The 19,791-nt window shown below is 42.9% G+C and overlaps 1 protein-coding gene across 3 annotated transcripts in view; it reads right to left on the bottom strand.

The window, feature by feature from the left end:
- Nucleotides 1-19,791, bottom strand: part of septin7b (septin 7b) — a 537,254-nt gene that overhangs the window by 383,166 nt on the left and 134,297 nt on the right. The window lies entirely within an intron of this gene.

Genomic DNA, 19,791 nt, shown 5'->3' with positions numbered 1-19,791 from the left:
TGTAGCGATTTGTTTACAGTGTTCAAATCTGGAGACTCTTTTCTAAACAGTAGTGTAATACATTTCAGTGTGAGAACCCATAAGGATTTTTTAAATAAACAACACTGACTGATATCTACCACGAAGATTTACAACACCCTATCTAAAAATACAAAGTCTGTGTGATTAAAACTCAGATCCTGTCAGCAGAATTCACAGTGAGTGCAGTGAACAGTGAACATGTCCTTTAAGAAGGTCGCTTCCAGTTAATGAGCCATAAAAACAAAAACAGGCTCAAAAGCTAAAGAGTGGATATTTTCCACCCAATCATCATCATTTCATCTCATAACTCCTAGTAATTTGGACAGTTAGGAAGTATTTGAACATGCATATTTGTCTGGAGTCATTGATACCGCCTCACATTGAACCAATTAAATGAAACCAGTTATCTCACCTTTACTCTTCCTCTAAACTGTGGCGTTATTCAGCTTACACGTCCAAGAACAACAGTAGAAATGGACTATTGAAATCCTGCCACCTTCCATTGACTCTGCCATTACTCAACCTTCAGATAAGGATCGCCGGTCAGCATCAGCTCAGATAAAGACGAAGCGCGACGTTATTTAACAGTGTGAATAATTGAAGAGACTGCAATGTCTTTCCGGAGCAGAAGAAGAAAAACACGGGCTCTTATCGCATGACAGCAGAGGTCTCCACCCCAGACACAAATGTATGTCTTGGCCAAGCGTTTGTACAGATGGGGTGTCTATCATCCATGTGGGAAAGGACAGAGAAACCTTCATGTCAGCAGGATGAATGGATGAAGGTCAGGCCGGAATAAAATAGGGTGACACAAGCGAGAGTGATCATCACACATCATAATGGAGGTTTGTGATTTGCTGCCAGATGGATCAACCAACAAGTGCTCTGCTTCTCGGAAAAGGACACTCAGCTAAACCTGGAGACATCATTAAAGTCCTCATAAAAGTCACAATGGGAAAACACCTTCAACTCCAACAGAAGTCTTCTCCCAAATAAAATATCCTCACACTTATTTCAATATAAAACTTACTAACTTTTCGGTTTTTAGATATAAAAAAACCACCTGATGGTGCCCTTTTTCAATTTCTACAATTTATTTGGTTATTCTGCTTGATTAGTAATGATGTCAGAGCCAAATATTGTATATTTGGTTTATGTAATTTAATTGATTGTCATAAAGCCATTTTTATAATGCTTGCGGTATAGTTCTTACTATTTATCAGATGAACCAAACCTTTATTTAAACAGAAAAATGTTGTCATAAGTAAATAAAAACAAAATTTAAAAACTTTGTACAAAAATAACAAATTTCCTAAACAACCTTGTGTCATGTTCTGTGTCACCCTCATGTGTCTCCTTGTGTTCTCCATCCCTCTCTAGGTTCCCCTTATGTGTCTCCTTGTGTTACTCATGTGTCTCCTTGTCTGCGTTCCCCCTCACGTGCCTCCTTGTCTTCCCCAGCCCACTCCAGGTTTTTTCCCTTAGGTGTTCCCCTTAGATTTCTGTGTCCCTGTGGTTCCGCAGCCCCCTCCAGGTTCTCTCTAGGTTTCCCTTACGTTTTCCCTTAAGCCCCCTTCAGACAGGCCATGAAAAACGGAAATGTTCGGGACTCTGTCCTTAACTCATTCACTGCCAGCCGTTTCCTGATCGCTAACGGCCTTCGCTGCCAGCGTTTCTCACCGTTTTTACTGTTTTTTTAAGAGTCACAGAACGTTGCGCGCTAGCATGAAGTCGATGCCAAAACAACCTAAACAAAGAGGAAACTCACTTCTTACATCAGGAAGAAGCCGTGTGTTTCGAGCGTTATCCGTTCTTTCATAATCCGTTGTCGAATTGTGGTCGGCAGACGCTTTTCCGGTTCGCGTCTCACTTTTTTTACAGGAACGGCCCAAAACGATCTCCAAACACATGGATGGTCTGCTTCCTGATCATGTGATCTGTGACGTATGCGGATGAAGATTGGCTTCAGGGCTGAGATGTTTGTTCTCTCAGCGCGGGGGATCGTTCCAATGCTCAAACAGTAAAAAAAATGCAAATGACGACTTTAGTCGTCAATGGCAGTGAATGAGTTAAGACCTTTGTGTCTGAATACAAACATCCAGATAACCTTTTCCGTAATTAAACCGGATGATGCCCATAGTAACAGAACCGAACTTGTCATGGACAGGGTGGCTGCTTCAGACTGGTGAGGTCGAGTTCTGGACAGGGAGGAGGAGGAAGAGGAGGGGACCGGGGGGGCGCTGTGCGCACCTAGATAGCTCGCTCTGTAGCATGTGGCATGGCAGCTCGCCTCCTACGGTTCCGTCTCCTAGACGCGCGACGGAGCGCTTCACACCGCTTCTGTGATTCCTTTATTAGCCATTGCGCTTCATCATCCAGGTCTCTTATGCATCTTTGTGTGCGCAGAATTACGCTTAACATAAGTCCAATTGGTGAGAGGAATTAAATCTCTTCGTCGGCCATGTTTGACTGAATAGCTTTGCTTGGGTAAATGATGCATGTACGCCCGCCGCACTATGTTTACGCAATATCCGGGTACAGCCTCCCGACCCCCCCCCCCCCCACCCACCCCCCCAGACATCTGGAACTTTTCCCTGCTGTGTGAAGGCAGCCAAAAGTACAAGTTCAGGTACAAAAGTGGTGTGTCTGAAAACACAGTTCTGGTTAAAACCGGACTGAATTGTCCACACATATTCCAGAATGCCAATCTGAAAAGGGCTATAGTCACCTCACTTTTTATTAGTGTTCTGTTAGTTTTGCTTTTCTAGTCAGTATTCTCCCTTAAGTTAATTTAGCTCCCTTCCACATTTTTAGGTCTGTTTCCTCCCCTGCTCCATTGTGCTCCTCCTCTCTGTTTATTAGTCTCACCTGTGCACAATTCCCTAATCACCCAGCCCTTGTGTATATAACCCTGTCTGCGTCTCATTGTGTTGTTGGTTCATTGTTGTTGATGTCATCGTTCTGTTCCCCCCACTAGGCCTCTAGGTGTTTTGCTCTGAAGTGAGTTTTTGTTTTGCATCTCAAGTTCTTTGATATTAGGTTTGGCTTCCTGCCCTTTTTGGATTTTTGGATTTTGGACTCTCTTCCTAAATAAAGGATTTTACTTTGACTTCGCTCCTGCCTTGTGTCGTTCTGTGTTTCTGCATGTGGGTTTCTTCTTGGGTCTTAACCTCCTCCTGGCTCGCAACGTGACACCTTGGGCCCAGAACTGAACCTTGTGGGACTCCACGTAAAATCCTCGACATGTAAGATTTCTTATTTGAACACAACACATTTATTTAGTGAGTTCTTATGATCTTCAGAAATCAAAATAAGTAAATACCCCCCCCCCCCCAAAAAAAAAGAGAGATAAAAGTTAGATGATGGTTAGAGTTTTTAACTAAAACTCATGTTTTTGGATGCTCAACTCTCTGTAACCAAAATTTTGTGAAAACCTAAACGTTTTGGATTCACGCGACCGTACAAGAGCTGAAACATGAACATTGTATATTCTAAGTTTGCCTAAATTCACCACCTGCTCTGTGGTAAAAAAAGAGTTATTTTGGAAGCCTTTGTAAACATTGTAAAGCATCACATTTGTTTTGGTTTATCTAATTATTTCTACCCTTTAATCATCTGAACTGCAGGACAGATTTAGCTCCTTTCTGTTCTTTATTCATGCATCTTTTATAATAATGTGTTGCAGCCCTAAGAGGGATTTTTCCTGATATTGATGCTTATTTGATTCAGAAATCAGCTGCAGGGCTCCTCTTTGATTTTGGCAGCTTCTGACATTTGTTTTTTGTGCTGTGATGCATTCAGCAAACCTCAAATCTCATCACACTGATCATCAGCAGTTATTCTTCTGTTGGAAATTATATGATTATTTTTGTTGTTTGACTTTAGGGTATGGTTTTCATATCATGTCTTACCGATCATCTGGTAACACGATGAAATAATGACCTCCCGTCAGTTTGTGTGGTGGCGAAAAGGGAAATGGTTTAATTCGCTGTGGTGTTTGGTGGTTGTTTTCAGCTTCGGGATTTATTGGTTTTAAAAAAGAGACCAAAGTCGTTCACTCTATATGTTAAGCAGGTTTGGTGCTCGTGTCTCGGCCCGTAAGGTGTCAGAGTTATCAGCCTTTTCACAGCAGGCAGTTTAACCCGTCTCATCACACTAAACATGGCCCTAACTGATTTATTTAAAGGATTTGCATTTGAGGGAACCGATCTTGGTGTGGAGGTAATAGCATCAGTTAAAGATTAAGTTTACTCATATTCTTAGTACATTTTCAGTGGTCTCTAGTAGGAATGAATGCCTTTCTATCTATTTCAATCAGAAACTAATGCAGGAAATAGGGATAGAAGATTATTTTCACCTTCAGCCTACATGTTAAACTCAGATTGACTGATCAGTTTCAAAACTAATAAGTAAAAAACGGTTTCTCGATGAACCTGCTCTTTAAAGGCGCTTAGCTGTAGCAAATATTTATATAGGTTCATAGTTTTTAATCCAGCTTTGCTCTAGGGACTACCTGAAATCATCAGTTTGGCATCTTTCAAATACTTGGACCCTAGAAACATTTATAGGATGAATATTTAATCCATCCTTCCATTTTCAACCGCTTCTCCGGGGTCGGGTTGCGGGGACAATAGCCTAAGCAGGGAGGCCCAGACTTCCCTCTCTCCAGCCACTTGGGCCAGCTCTACCACGGTAATCCCAAGGCATTCCCTGGCCAGGTGAGAGAAGGAGTCCCTCCGTGTCCTGGGTCTCCCTTTAGGCCTCCTCTCAGTTGGACGTGTCTGAAAAAATTCACCAGGGAGGCGTCCAGGAGACATCCTAACTAGATGCCTGAGCCACCTCAACTGGCTCCTCTCGATGTGGAGGAGCAGTGAATCTACTCCAAGCCCTTCCCAGATGACCGAGCTTCTCACCCTATCTCTAAGGGAGCCCAGCCACCCTGCGGAGAAAACTAATTTCAGCTGCTTGTATCCGCAATCTCATTCTTTCGGTCACTACCCAAAGCTCGTGACCATAGGTGAGGGTAGGAACGTAGATCGATGAATATTTAAATTATACAAATTTTTTTTTTAAATGAGGCCTTTTCTTATTCATGGTCATAAGCTTACTCACTCATTTTCCAAGATGAGGAGCTGGTGTAGACCCGCTGCTCCTCCACATTAAGAGGAGCCAGTTGAGGTGGCTCTGACATCTAGTAAGGATGCCTCCTCGATGCCTCCCTGGTGAGGTTTTCTGGGTATGCCCAAACGGGAGAAGGCCAAAGGTAGACAGAGGGCACGTTGGAGAGATTATATATCATGGCTGGTCAGGGAACGCCTTAGGATTCCCCGGAGGAGCTGGTCCAAGTGGCTGGGGAGAGGGAAGTCTGGGCCTCCCTGCTCAGGCTACTATCCCCGCAACCCGACCCCGGATTAGCAGCTGAAATTGGATGGATAGATGGATGGACAATAAAATCCAGAAATGACTCATATTATTGAGAAGGAGGCATGTTGCTGCATTTAAGATATTACTTTCAAACTGATTTAAGTGGTTCTTGAGTCAAAACTTTGAGCAACTTCACATTGGACAGCACTCTGCAGCCCTGTGCTGGACTAAATAGTTTAGCGATTTGGTTAGGAACACCAGTGGGAGGTCTTTATCTGCGTTACGGCCAGTGTTGCCAACTCAGCGACTTTGTCGCTGTTCCTAATGACTTTTTGACCCCCCTCAACGACTTTTTTTCCAAAAAGCGCCTAGCGACAAACCTAGCGACATTTCTCTGGACCCGTTGCTACTTTCTGTAGAACTTTCTTGTAGATTCCCTACAGATTAGCAACAAAGAAACCATTTGCACTCTGAACCGTTTTTCTGGGAGTAAAGAAAGAGAACGATAATGTGCACATGTGCACGAGGACTGACCAACCATAAACCGTTTTCGGCCGGGCCGATTCGCAGGTACAGTTGCAGAGTTGGAGACCGCCGATGTACGTCTGCTGCTGCTGCAGGCTACATGCTTCTACTAGAGATGGCGCAGGCGTCAACCTGTGATCTCTGGTTCTGCAGCCGTCAGACACTTTGGCTTTTCCTTCATTTGGCAAATAAAGTCAACGGGAGTTTCAACTACCGTCCCGTTTACACACACAGCTCTGTGGCTCATGTGAATTTCCTTCAGTGACACAGGGATGGTTATACTGTGAGACACCCACTCCCTGTTGCTCGGTGCGCCGTTATAATAACAATGGAGAGAATACACAACAGAGAAGTTGAGAAACTATGAGGTGTAACCCCCCCCCAGCTTTTTAGGAAAATGTCTGCGTTTACATGCAGCCAGTAACCCTTTTAAAGCCCGAATATTCACAATAACCCGGTTCCGTAGGTCCTTGTAAACACCGCCAAAAACCCGGATATGCTCATAACCGGGTTTTTAAAAACCTGGTTACTACACCTGGGGTAACCCTTATCTAACCCGAAAGTTTGGTCGTGTAAACGCATACCGGGATATCCCCATCAAAGCGTGTGTTCTGCGCATGCTCTGTTCGCAAAGAATCTTGGTCTTTTGAGTAGCGAGACGTCTTGTACGCGCCAGAACACCGGAAGTAAACAACAAGTTGGGAGCAAAATGGCGAGTCGCGGCACAGCACCACACTTTGAGTGACGAGGAAACTAAAGCGCAAACAAACACGGTCGCTATCTCTTCCGAACTGGGAAACATGTTGTTATTTTCACGGATACCAGAACAAGAAGAACCGGAAATGACGCAGTCCATACGTCCTGATGCTACCCTAACATCCGCATTTAAATCGGGTTATGCAAGTTAGAGGTAACTCTTTTTATTTATGCTTGTAAACGGGTTATTCTAGTCAACACAGAAACCCGAATCCCGACCTTAACCCGATCATAACCCGGATATTGGCTGCATGTAAACGTACTCTGAGAGTGAGGAGAGCATGAGGTCTGAGTTATATCCTACAACATAACTGTTTGGATCACCACACCATATCTGTCTTAATGTCACTTTATTGATAGTTTTGGAATGTATTGTACATATCAAAGCAATTTGGGCCATTTTAATCATACTAATTAATAACTTTAACACAAAACATAGTTTTTGTTATTTTCCTCCCTTTCAGTCCTATATATATATATCTTTAAGATGCTATGGGGAAAATGAACGCCAATGTGGCGTGATGACGTCATCAATATGTAAATTAGCACGTGACGTCACCTGGTGACATCTAGCGACTTTTGGTGGGAAGTTCAGCTACTTTCAGTCAAAAACAGTTGGCAACACTGGTTACGGCAATAGCTGTTTAGCTTGCTGGTAGCTAAGACTAGCAGTTGGCGTGTTCAGTTAGCTGACCGTCAATAAAAAGCACATCAAGAAGAAAATTTTTGGCTTCTTTTGTTGGCATAATAGCAGTCCTGGAAGTAAAAGTAATAAAATAATGTCTTTGAGGTGAAGCAAAGAGCTAAAACCAGAGTGAACATCAGCGTGACCTACACTAGTTAGAGGGAGCTATAGGAGTCAATGAAATCATGGACTGATGATGACCTGGCTTTGTAGCTACCGGACCTGTGTAATAATGTTTTTGTCCAACAGTGTGGCTCTTTTAACTCTGTGGCTGGCTTGTGTTAGCATTAGCTTGTTGTTAGTGCTAGCTACAGCAGGCTGCTGCAGGGTTGACAGTTGTAAATCACTTTTAACCAGTAAAATTGAGAAACAGTAAACTTATATATAATAGTTTGTATGTTGTTATCAAGAGGAAATAAGAATAATACAGTCAGCATCTTTTCTTCTGATTCCAGTGAATCGACACAAACAAGTTGTCATGTTCTTAGGTAGGAGTCTAACCCAAACATGCAGAATCAACCACAACACAGAGGGTAGATAACAAAATAAGTTATTGACAAAACGGGAACTAAAAGCGCATTGGGAATTCCAGTGGTCAGGAAGCTGGGTTCACGGCATCTATGGGGAAGAGCAGAGTCAGGTGAGTCCTGGGAGGTGAGTCAATGCAGGAAGAGATGTGAGCAGAGACTTACGGTGATTAGTGGGATTGAGGAAGTGGGGGGAAGGTACTGAGCCAGGGTGAGTCCAAGGGTCCAGAGGGTGAGAGGGAGAATGGTGAGACAGTGAGTCGGTCAGGATGAATGGACGAACGTGGCAGAGAGATCCAGGAGTCTTATGGAGTAGTTGGGGAAATATCCAGTAATACAGAGACCAAACAGTAGCAATCATCCAGCGATGAGCTGTGTTCTCCATCCTCCTTATATGCCAGACCCGCTGGTTGCTGATCCGACACAGCTGGAGCCTCGCCTTCTCCCTCTCCTGAAAAACACTCAGAGCTGGTTTATTTAGAAGAGCACTCACCCCGACCATGACACAAGTTGAGTTAATCACTATAAAATACACACCCAATAAAAATGGGATTTATGTTGAAATATGTCCAAATATTGACTTATTTTATTGTTTTCTGCCCATAGCTTTTAGTGCTTTATAGATTGTGTAGAAAATAATAATAATAATAATAATAATAATAATAATAATAATAATAATAATGTGTTTCTATTTGCTCCTCCCTTCTAATTCAGAGAAAATAAGTTGATAAAATCCCCCCCAAAATGAAAAAGAAATACCGCTACAGGTTTATTTCCGCAGGTTTTACTATTATTTCACTGTTACTAGATTGTGCTGCACAGCAGATTTGTATTTATTTGCCTTGATCCATGAACCAGAGTGATTTTACACATGAATTATGAAAATTAGAAATGTCAAAACAGTGTAATGAAACCCTCTAAAAATTCATAAAACATGTTCTGAAGAGATCTGCTGATATTCTGAGGAGGCGAGCTGCACGGCATGCACACTGTGGCTCCAGGCTCAGTTTAGTCATTAATATTTTTAGCTTGTGAATGAATGTTTCCCCATGGTTTCAGAGTCTAAAGATGTAAAACAAGCTGGGTATAACTCAGAAGAATAAATCTGCTAGTGAGATTCAAGTGGGTGCATTTGCAGAATGTTTTTTTTAATCTATTGAACATCTTATGCTGATTTTAAAAAGGAGGCAACTTTAAATAAATGAATGTTAAAAAAATAAACTAAAATGGACAAATTTGGGTATTTTTTGAGCTTAGTTTATTAAAACACTTCATTAGATCTCCTGTTTTGACCATTTGCAGTGTGAGTGATTTAAACAATCTATTTCCCATTTAACATCCTTTGGTTGGACAACCAGGAGAAACTTGGAGAATAGCCGATGCTCCTCCACGCCAAGAGGAGCCAGCTGAGGTGTTCGGACATTTGGTCATGATGCCTTCTAGATGTCTCAGGCATGTCCTGCCTGTATGATCCCTGGGTCCACCCAGGACATGCTGGAGGGATTATATCTCCATGCTGGCCAGAGAACACCTTGGGATTGGTGGAACTGGTGGATGTTGCTGGGGAGAGGACAGTTAGAGCCTTTCTGCTGGTATCAGACTCACATAATGGCATCCATCCACCCATTTTTGTCTGCTTATCCCATTCCAGGCAGTGGCTGATTTAGCTATTTGGGGGCCCAAGGCGAACACAGACATGGGGCCCCCTTACACAAAATTTTTGACAATCTTACCTTTAACTGGATTTGCGAAAGTCTCCCCTCTTCTGCCATGAGTTTTTTTTCCTTTTTATTAGTCCTCCACTTTTTTCCTGTCTTTCTCTCGCTTTGAGTGCTTTCTTCTTCCTGTCAGTACTCCTGTGGTTTTGCTTTTGTTTATTTTTTCTATTTTCCATTTTGATCTATGTTTTCCTCCCTTTAAACATTTTCCATTGTCTTTCCTTTTCTGCTTCCTTTTGATGTTCACATCGAAAAACGACGTCACTTTAAGAAGCGAAGATAAAATCTTTTTTGAGGCAAGCTGCTTCTTTCTCTTATTGGAGCCACTAAGATAACTCCATTACATGCTTAATGTTTTGACTACTGCTTTGACTTTGTTACGAACACTTCCGCCCCCTTCTTCTTCTTCTGCTTTCTTCTTATTTGTGGTCTTATGGCACTTGGCAAACAACAATTTGGTGCATTACTGCCACCAACTGGACTGGAGTGGAATGACTACCACTCTTGTTTGTGCATCGAGTCTTAAAGGAAAGGTCCATTGTGGCATTAACAAAGGGGGGCCGGCGGTCAGGGCTATGGGACCCCCAACATAAGGAGGCCCCAGGCGGCCGCCGATCTATGCCTAATGGTAAAACCGCCACTGCTCCCAGGTTGGGTTGCATAGTCAGCAGTCTAAGTAAGGAGGCCCAGACTTCCCTCTACCCAGCTACTTGGGCCAGCTCCTTTGGGGGAATCCTAAGGCATTCGCTGGCCAGTTGAGAGACAGAGTCCCTCCAGCGTGTCTTTGGTTTTCCTTTAGGCCTTCTCTCAGTTGGACGTGTCTGGACAAATTCACAAGGGGGACATCCAAACTAGATGCCCGATCCACCTCAACTTGCTCCTCTTGATGTGGAGGAGCAGCGGGTCTACTCCGAGCCCCTCCCGGATGACCAAGCTTCTCACCCTATCGCTCAGAGAAAACCCAGCTATCATGTAAAACCTAAATTCGGCCTCTTATATCTTCGATTTTGTTCTTCTGGTCACTAACCAAAACTCATGACCATAGGGGAGGGTAGGAACATAGATTGACCGGTAAATCGAGAGCTTCACCTTCTGACTCAGCTCTCTCTTCACCACAACAGATCGGTACTATGCCCGCATCACTGCAGACGCAGCACCAATACGCCTATTGATCTCACGCTCCATCTTTCCCTCACTCATAAACAAGGCCCTGAGATTCTTAAACTCCTCCACTTGGGGCAGGACCTCATCCCTCACCTGGAGAAGATGTTCTACCCTTTTCTGACTCAAGACCATGGTCTCGGATGAATAGGAGCTGATTCTCATCCTAGCTGCCTCACAATCAGCTGCAAACTGCTCCAGTGAAAGTTGGAGATCACATTCTGATCAAGCCAACAGGACCACAGCACCTGCAAAAAGCAGAGACCTGGGGTGTCATTTATCAAACATTGTGTAGAATCCTTACTAAAACCGTACTTAAGCTCAGCAAAAAAAATGTACTTACACCAAGTAGGTTTGTGATCCATCAAACATGGAGTACGCACAGCTGCGCGCTATCCCCTCTTCATAAATCGGAGACTAAAGAGAATGTTTCTCAGCTGCATTTTAGTCACATCCCGCCCTCACCACGCCCACTTACTGCCATAAATAGTCAATGCAAAGTGCCTTGTGGATCTCATGCATATGCATAAGCCGGCTGTTTCAGTGCTCCACCAATGGCGATGGCGACAGTAGATCAAGGCAGATCAAGGAAGCGCAATTTCACAGAAGCAGAAATTGGGGTACCAGTGGGTGAGGTGGAGAAATGAAAGGAAGTGCTTTTGCAAAACAAATAAGAGAAAATCCACGAAGTGGCACAGCGTTGCTGAAGCCGTCAATGTTGTGAATTCTTCAGAGAGATCTGTGGCAGATATGAAAAAAAAAATGGTCCAACCGGGATTCAATCCCCAGACTACCAGGTGAAAGTCACATGCGCTAACCAGTCAGCCAAACGGAGATCTCCTTTGTACAGGTAGCCAGGGCGCATGATCAATCGAGTCACAGTGACAGGACTCACTGTCACAGACGCATGGCATTCTGTCTCAATCTGTCCTCCGTCCATATTCTGCACTTCAGGCTGTGTATGTGTGTGTGTGTGTGTGCGTGTGTGTGCGCGCATGTGTGTGTGCGTGTGGGGGTCTTGTTCTGTGTGAAAACGAAGCAGTACAAGTGATAATGCTGCAGGATTTCATAATTTTATCCTTCTCAGCAGCAGCACTGCAGGTGCTCTCCATGTCCAAAATGTGCGTAAGCAAGGTCCTTAGTCAACTTCAAGTTGTGCACATTTTTCCGCTAAGTTTTCTTTCATAAATCCCAAAGTTTGCGTGGAAAGTTGCTCATGCAGTTTTCTGACCCTGTTTTGTGCGTAAGCAAGCTTGATGAATGAGGCCCCTGATCATTAGGCCACCAAAACCAAAATTAATTCCCTGAACATCTTGGCTGCACCTAGAAATGTGCACAAAAAAAACCTGAATGTGTTAATTCCTGTAAACAATATTAAGAACTGTTTACCTTAAGCAGTCGTAACACATGTTAATCATTGCACTAGTTCACTTTTTTGCATCTTTCGATTACTAGATTAATATAATTATTTAATGTTAATTGTTTACTGTTATTTAAGTATTTTACATTGTAATCCTGACCTCACTTTTCCTTCTAAGAAGCTGGTTGAAGGCCTACATGCTACTTCCCTCCACATGTTGTTTGTGTTTCTTCCCAAACTGGCGTGCTTCCCGGAAAAATGCAGCTAATCCTTGTTTTATTTCATTTTCGAAAAGTTCCTCTTTTTCTGATTGGAACCTTGTTTCTGCTTTACAAAAGAAATAAGATAAGCGAAGAACAACAACCGAGGTTTCATCCCTGCGGTAAGCAATATCCTTTCAAATTTTCCAACTCAGCAAGCGCTTGATCCTAAATAATAATTAGTTTCATGTTTTCAGGAGATGAAAGATATTAAAGCTCTCCTGTTTTCTATAAAGATCAGTTATTTCAATAAAAAGATGACCTCATCCAAGATCCTAGGTGGGCCAATAATGCAGCAGACCACTCCTCCCCGTGCACACTGACACCACAGCCACTCCGTCCATCTCTCCTTCTTTCTCCCGTATTTAAGTGTGTTTCCTTGCTGGTCTGCACCAACGAGAGCCAATGAATGATTAGTGTTGGAAATGTGCAGACGGAGCTGCGTGATAAGTGCGGAACAAAAGATAACAACCGGACAAAATTCCCCTGAAGATTGTTACTAATTACCAATGGGAGACAGGAATGGTTTGAATTTCCTGAGTCTTTCAAAGCAGTTGGATCAAAAAAAGAAATGAGGGATGACAAATAACTCCTAGTCATAGTCTGTTGGAGTTCAATGTGTGGGACGACATGCTCCCAGCATGAAAGAGGTGAGAAAGTATTTATAACCTAAACTATGCGTCCACTGCCTTTCGCGCCATACTTTTCACTAAGAACCTCTCATATTGAGAAGTGATTTATGTCATAGCCGTTATGAACAAACGGTGAACAAATGGTGAAAATAGCATTGTGTGCGACTGCATGGAATATATTGCTTGAATTGTGAGCTTCAGTGTGCTTTTCGTGACAGAGAACCACAAAAAAATGTACCATAAAATTTACTGAACTCCAGCTCTTTGTTGTGGTAACGTCAATTAGCTTTGGCTGCATGCTTGTTTTGAGTCGACTGTTGGGATTTTGTTGTTTTTTCCTCTTGTGGTTTGTTTTATTGTTACGCAGAAAAATGTAAACAGCACAATGCGTCACTACAGACCATGAGACAATCTGCTGATTGTTCAGATTGTCTGGAGGCGGGGCTACCAGAAGAAAATACAGAAAGAAGGTTGTGTATTCTGATCCTGAGATAGGTCACCTGGTCTAACTCCTTCTCCCTGAGCTGTTTATCAACTTTTCAGTGTTTTTATGAGTCAGAGCTGGTACAGCCATCCTGAATATGACCCATAGACAGAGCCTGGTCATTGAGTAAAATCTGTCTGCATACACAATTGGGCAGAGCTAGGACCAATCAGAGCAACAAAATATATTATGTATTCATCGCTATGGAAATTAGTCAATGGGGGGGGGGGAGGGGGGGGGGGAGGGGGGGGGGGTCTAAATACAAAGCAGCAGCAGCAGAAGAAGAAGATACGTCTTTTTTAAAAAGCAAAGGACTTAGGGCGGTTTTAAACTAGTGCCTATGGCATTTTTGTAGTTTTTCTCCATCACAGCTCTGGTGCTACGCCCGCTCTACGTCTCGCTACAGACATAAACCGGTGGTGTTGATTGGACCTAAAATTGTTTGGGCAAAACAGGAACAAAATATGTTGCTAGTCTAGAGTTCTAGACTAGATAAATCTGGTTATCTGCCCAGATTCAGTCAGGGAAAGAATCTTGTTGATCATCCAGGTGAGCTCTCATTTCTTTTCCAGCAAGCAAGAAGCTACTCAGTAGCCTTGATACAACACCCAGCTCCTGGAGCAGTCTGGTCATCCATGATTTGATTACAGCAATGCCCTCCTAACTGGTCCCTAGCCTGAGCTGTGAAACTTCTCCATATGGTCCAGAACTCTGCAACCCATCTGGTCTTTAATCAGCCTGAAAGAATAAACATCACATTTCTGCATATTGAGCTTCATCAGCAATCTTAAGTCACCCGCATAAAATCAAAGTCACAACTTTCAGCCTACAAGGTCCTGAAAAGAACAACTCCCATCTACTGAAATCCTCTTGAACAGGCTCAAATCATAACTCTGTTACCACGGCCATCTAAGGATTGTTGGCTAGAAGTGCCGACACCATGCTCAAGACAATCCAGACTCTTTTCCCATTTCATTCCATGATGGTGGAATGACCTAAGAGCACTACCAGAACAGAGGTGTACCTGTCTATCTAACACTTGAGAACCCAGTTCTTCAGAGAGCATCTCCCACCCTAGCACCTGCTGACTCTACTTCCACTCCCTCTATGCTCAATGAACTCTACCATTAAACTGTCACTCCTGACTAATGTCGTTTTCTCTAACTAGCTTATTTTTTAACCTCAATACAAATTGCTTTGTTACAACAAGCAGTGGGGGACATCGTCTCCGAGTGGGCCTTGTTCCACTCTGCGATTGTTGAGGCGGCTGTTGCTAGTTGTGGTCGCAAGGTGGCCGGTGCCAGTCGTGTTGGCAACCCCCGTACCCGCTGGTGGACACCAGAGGTTCGGGGAGCCGTCAGGCTGAAGAAGGAGGCCTACAGGGCGTGGCTGGAGTTTCCTCCGTAGGGTGGCCAGGCTCAGCCTTGGAGATAGCGTGAGGAGCTTGGACAATCGGGAGGGACTCTGAGTAGAACCGCTGCTCCTCCAGATCGAAAGGAGCCAGTTGAGGTGGTTTGGGCATCTGGTCAGGATGCCTCCTGGACGCCTTCCCGGGGAAGTGTTTCAGGCTTGTCCTGCCGGCAGTAGGCCCCCGGGTCAGCCCAGGACACGGAGAGGTTACATCTGTAATCTGGTCCGGGAACGCCTTGGGGTCCTGCCGGAGGAGCTGGTGGAGAAGGCCGTGGAGAGGACGGTCTGGATCTCCCTAGTAGGGATGCTGCCCCCGCGACCCGGACCAGGATAAGCGGAGGAAGACGACGACAACAACAAGAGGTGGGAATTTAATGTGTTACTTAATTAAATAATTAGGAAAAAAATACACGTTAAAAATGAGCACTTGAGTTTAGCATAAACATTTATGCTCGATACATCAATAAATATCATCAGGCTGCACCTCTAAAATAACTGCAGAGCCTGGACTACAAGACCATGTAAACCTTTTTATGTGTTTAAAACAAAACTTAGACAAATAAAAGTCTACATTTTTACTGTCATGCTTTGTCATTGGTAGAAAGCAGGCTGTAACTTTATCTATATGAACTTTATTACAGCAGGAGGTACAAGCATACACACGCAGTAATCATCTTGTAACTCGCAGCAGAACTTCCCCTGAACTGTACACTACACCTCTAAATATATTATCAGTGCTCTACTGCCACCTAGTGTTCAGTTCAGCACACAAAATCTACAGTGTTCAATCAATCAGACACACACACACACACACACACACACACATACACACACACACACACGCACGCACGCACGCACGCACGCACGCACACACACACACACACACACACACACACACACACACACAATATTTACACATCCAACAAATCCCACGATAGTTTCCTTTATAACGGGACCAAATCAAACAGATTTTCTAGTTACAGAGACAAACTCTTTAAAGTGTGGGTATGCCATCTGTGCCTCACTAAAATTATTGTAATAGATAAAGCATTGCTTGGGAGCAAATAGTCTTGAACAATTAGTATTGGATTAATCAAGATTAATTAATTACAAAGCCTCCGATTAATTAGAACAATTTTCTTAATCAAGTCCCACCCCTAGTTACAATGTAATCGGTCATTAGCTTTGGTGAGGGAGGTTTCCTAAAGACGAAGCTGACGACGATATACACACATCTCTCTTTTAAGGTCAGTCAGCTTTGAAACCTCAAACTGGGCTGACCCTAGACGTTTGTCTTTTCTAGATGGACACCTAGTGATAACTTTGAGTTTTGTCAAAATCTGTTGACAAACCAAACACATGGACAGGCAAAAACATTATTACCTGCCTTTCTCCTGTTGGCAGAGAGATGATAACTACCATTTGTTGATTTGGCACACTTTAATCCTGTCTTTTTGCATCATTGCTTCCCAATTTTTACAACCCGGAACTTTATATTTAGAAATCTGACAGTAATTAAATTGAGCTCACGAACTGTACATTTTAATTTCAGATTATTTCCTTCATTTCTCTTGCAGCCACAGCTTTCCCAGAGGTAATTGCTTACAAGTCTTCCAGCCTGCTATTTCGGATGAATTTTAATGGCATTTCTGACAGAGTGGCAGCCTTTTTTTCAGGTTCAGTCTGTTACTATTCGTCTTGGTTCAGAGTGTCACTATTGTGTTGTCAATGGAGCTGTCACATTGACATATTTAGGGTCTTCTGTGGATGGAGCATTGGTTAGAAATACAGAAAATAAATAGTCAAATTCCCATCCACCCCCTGCCTTTATTCCTGTTTCTCTGCTTCTTTGGAGAGCTTCCCAGCTCAAAACGCAGCGTGACGCTCGGCACGCTTTCAAACCCACAAGCGCAAGACTCTGAAATTCAAAATGAAAATGATGTTTCAAACAAAACGAATCAGAATCACCTGTAACCGACATCGATCACTCAGCGTTCCAGGTTCGTGTGGAAACAACAATAGCCATTTTTTATGTTAAATTTGAGTCACAGGAACCATTCCCATTTGGAACAAAGCTCTTTGTGTCCAAAACAAATATTTAAAAATAGAAAGAAATCCAGGCAGCATAAAGGGAAACTAAAAGCCGTGTGAGGTGATGGAAATATTTGATTCTGTTACGTGACTTATCTTTTGAAGCTGAAACAGACAAAACTGAATTCCCCGCTCACCGTGTCTCCATCGTTGGAATTCTTTGGAAACTAAGACATGTTTTGGGGATCAAACGGTGTTTGCCTTGTCGAGGGGTTTCTTGCACTTGAATGTCCAAATTTAAAGGAATGTTGAACTTGAGTCTTGCTGCTTTCATGAGGTTGACAGGAAATTACACTCATTACTTTTTTTCCTCCCTTCATGCCTCGAGGTTCAAACCGAAGACCCGAGCTGAGCATAACACTTCCAGTTTTAATTTGGAGATAATTTGCATGTGAGGGCTTCACTGGAAAGGAGGGGGGGTTGTTTACCCTCTTTGTTGTATGCACAATGAACACATGAATGCAGGGTTAATGCAGGCACTTCAAACAGATGGGACTAAAACAGACATCACACTTGGCCGAGCTCTGATGGATGTGATAATTGCATGAGTGAAACTTGCTTCTCTCTTTCTTATGTGTTTATTGGAAAAGGGCTAATTTTAAGCTGTGAAACCAACATTAAGTAATCTCTTGAAGTCTTAAAGAAGTCGGGATTTTTGGGACGACTGCTTAGAATTCTTCTGTGATGTAAGAAGGTGGCTTTCTGCAGGTTTCCACATGTCGGTTCTGCGGTTGGATTTTGTCAGTGGTCTGGAAGCTTTCCTCCATTATGTCAACACCAAAGAAAACTGGACTTCAAATAAAAAACTGTGAGAAAACAAGAGCCCAGACAGTGGCTAATGATGCTTTAGAATTTCAATATTGGCAAAACTATGATCCATGAAATCCTGAAACATTTATTTTGGAAGATATGATCACATCCCTGGAGATGAAACTTTGGTAGCCGTAGCTTCAAATTTAGAAAAGTCAAAGACTAAACATGCTGTTGTTGAGGGTCTGACCTCATGAGGAAATTACTATGCAGTGATTTTCTCCAAAATGACTGTGCTTAAATTGCTCTGAAAAGCAAATAATCACATCAGCGCCAAGAAACTTCATTTCCCATGATGCTTTGCACACGGAAGCATTGTGATGACGTCACCGCCTAATACCAGAAACACGATCTGCGGGAGGCGGGAGCTTGGAGCTTTCCCGCGACTTCAAAGACTATAAATCATGAATGAGACAAAGAAACCTCGTTCTTTTGCCCAGGATACCTGGCGGTGAGGACACGCTTGTCGAACGCTCCGACTTCTTTGAGCACGCGGAAGCTCTAAGTGCCAAGTTGAGCCACGGAACTGCTGGAAACTAAACTGCAAGCCCATCAGATCTGCTCGTTTCTGCTCCCCTCCAGCTGATGTTTGAGGACACAGAACTGCGGAGGGAAACAACAACTCCATCCAGCTCTCAGAAACGCTGTAAGTTATAACTCAGCACAGAAAGAAACTTTGCTGTCTCTGTCCAGCCCGTGGAGAAACACTCGTGAACGCCAAACAACGGAGAAAGCATCAAACCGACGGATGACGCCGGAAACTGCGGAGAAAAACGGAGAACCGTCAAGTCATAACAGCGGGGGACGCCTTGCTGCTTTGGTGATCAGGAAACTCATTTTTTTCTCTCCTTTTCTTCTCCCGTTTCCTCTATAGTCTCAAATAAGCAATAAACCGCGTCTATTGCTTAAAAAGTAGCTTCGTGTTTTCCTCTTTCGTCCCAAACACGTCCGTCGGGTCATTTTGAAAGAATAAACTGCTTATTAATCATTGTTTGGTATCTTAAAATGGTTTCTGTCATGGCCAGGCTGAAACTAAAAGATATTAATTTGTGATTAATCTTTTGTGTTGTTTCATGATCTTTTGAAATGTTTTGAGTGATTTAAGGTTAAGTTACTACTGATTCTAAGTGCTTTGGAAGTTAAAGTGCAAGTTGCCACCCACACTTTAGCCAGACAAAGGGGTCAGCCATCTTGTATTCAAGACTCCATTTTGAATCCATACACACGCACACACACACACACATACACACTACTCCTTTGTGAGAACAAAGGACCCCATTCATACATCCTCCATCACATGCAAACACATCCATCTTCAATCATATCACACGGTTATTATTCATCTATTCCACTGTTTATTCATTTGACAAATTGTTAATTAAACGTTATAAAATTCAGATTTTCGTCTCCAGTAGCTTTGTTGTGTCGAAGAGAAGTCTCTGCTCCAAGGATTCTACGAACTTCAAGAAAGACTGATAAGAGTTTTGGATTCAATTTTTTCCCCGGTTGAAGGGGAATGGTGCCCCGTATATCTAAGAATATCTTAATTAATTAATAAATCAGTAAATATTTACATATTTACAGAATTTATTGAAGAATCCAAAAGTAAGTTAACGCTTACGAATTGTTCGCTCCTAATAACCCCAACATTTTATTGGTGCGGCCGTGTGAGGCTTGGATACACAGAGATTCCTATCCGGCACAAACAAACAAATAAATCCAAAGAGCTTGAATTAAAAATAATCCGTTGTTCAGCCTTGAACCAGCAACAGAGTGGTGCTGATTTCGCTGAGCAGGAAGCTGCATCGAACTCTCACCAGTAACTCAGTGCTTCTTTAAAGGTGCAACGTGTAAATTAATTCTGGTTGACCTTTTAGGTTAAAAATTCAGTTTTCCTTAAAGGTGCAACGTGAAATTAATTCTGGTTGACCTTTTAGGTTAAAAATTCAGTTTTCCTTAAAGGTGCAACGTGTAATTAATTCTGGCT

Source organism: Nothobranchius furzeri, chromosome 5 (genome assembly GCF_043380555.1).
Source record: "Nothobranchius furzeri strain GRZ-AD chromosome 5, NfurGRZ-RIMD1, whole genome shotgun sequence".
Classification (NCBI taxonomy): domain Eukaryota; kingdom Metazoa; phylum Chordata; class Actinopteri; order Cyprinodontiformes; family Nothobranchiidae; genus Nothobranchius; species Nothobranchius furzeri.
This window is presented reverse-complemented; position numbering and strand designations above follow the sequence as displayed.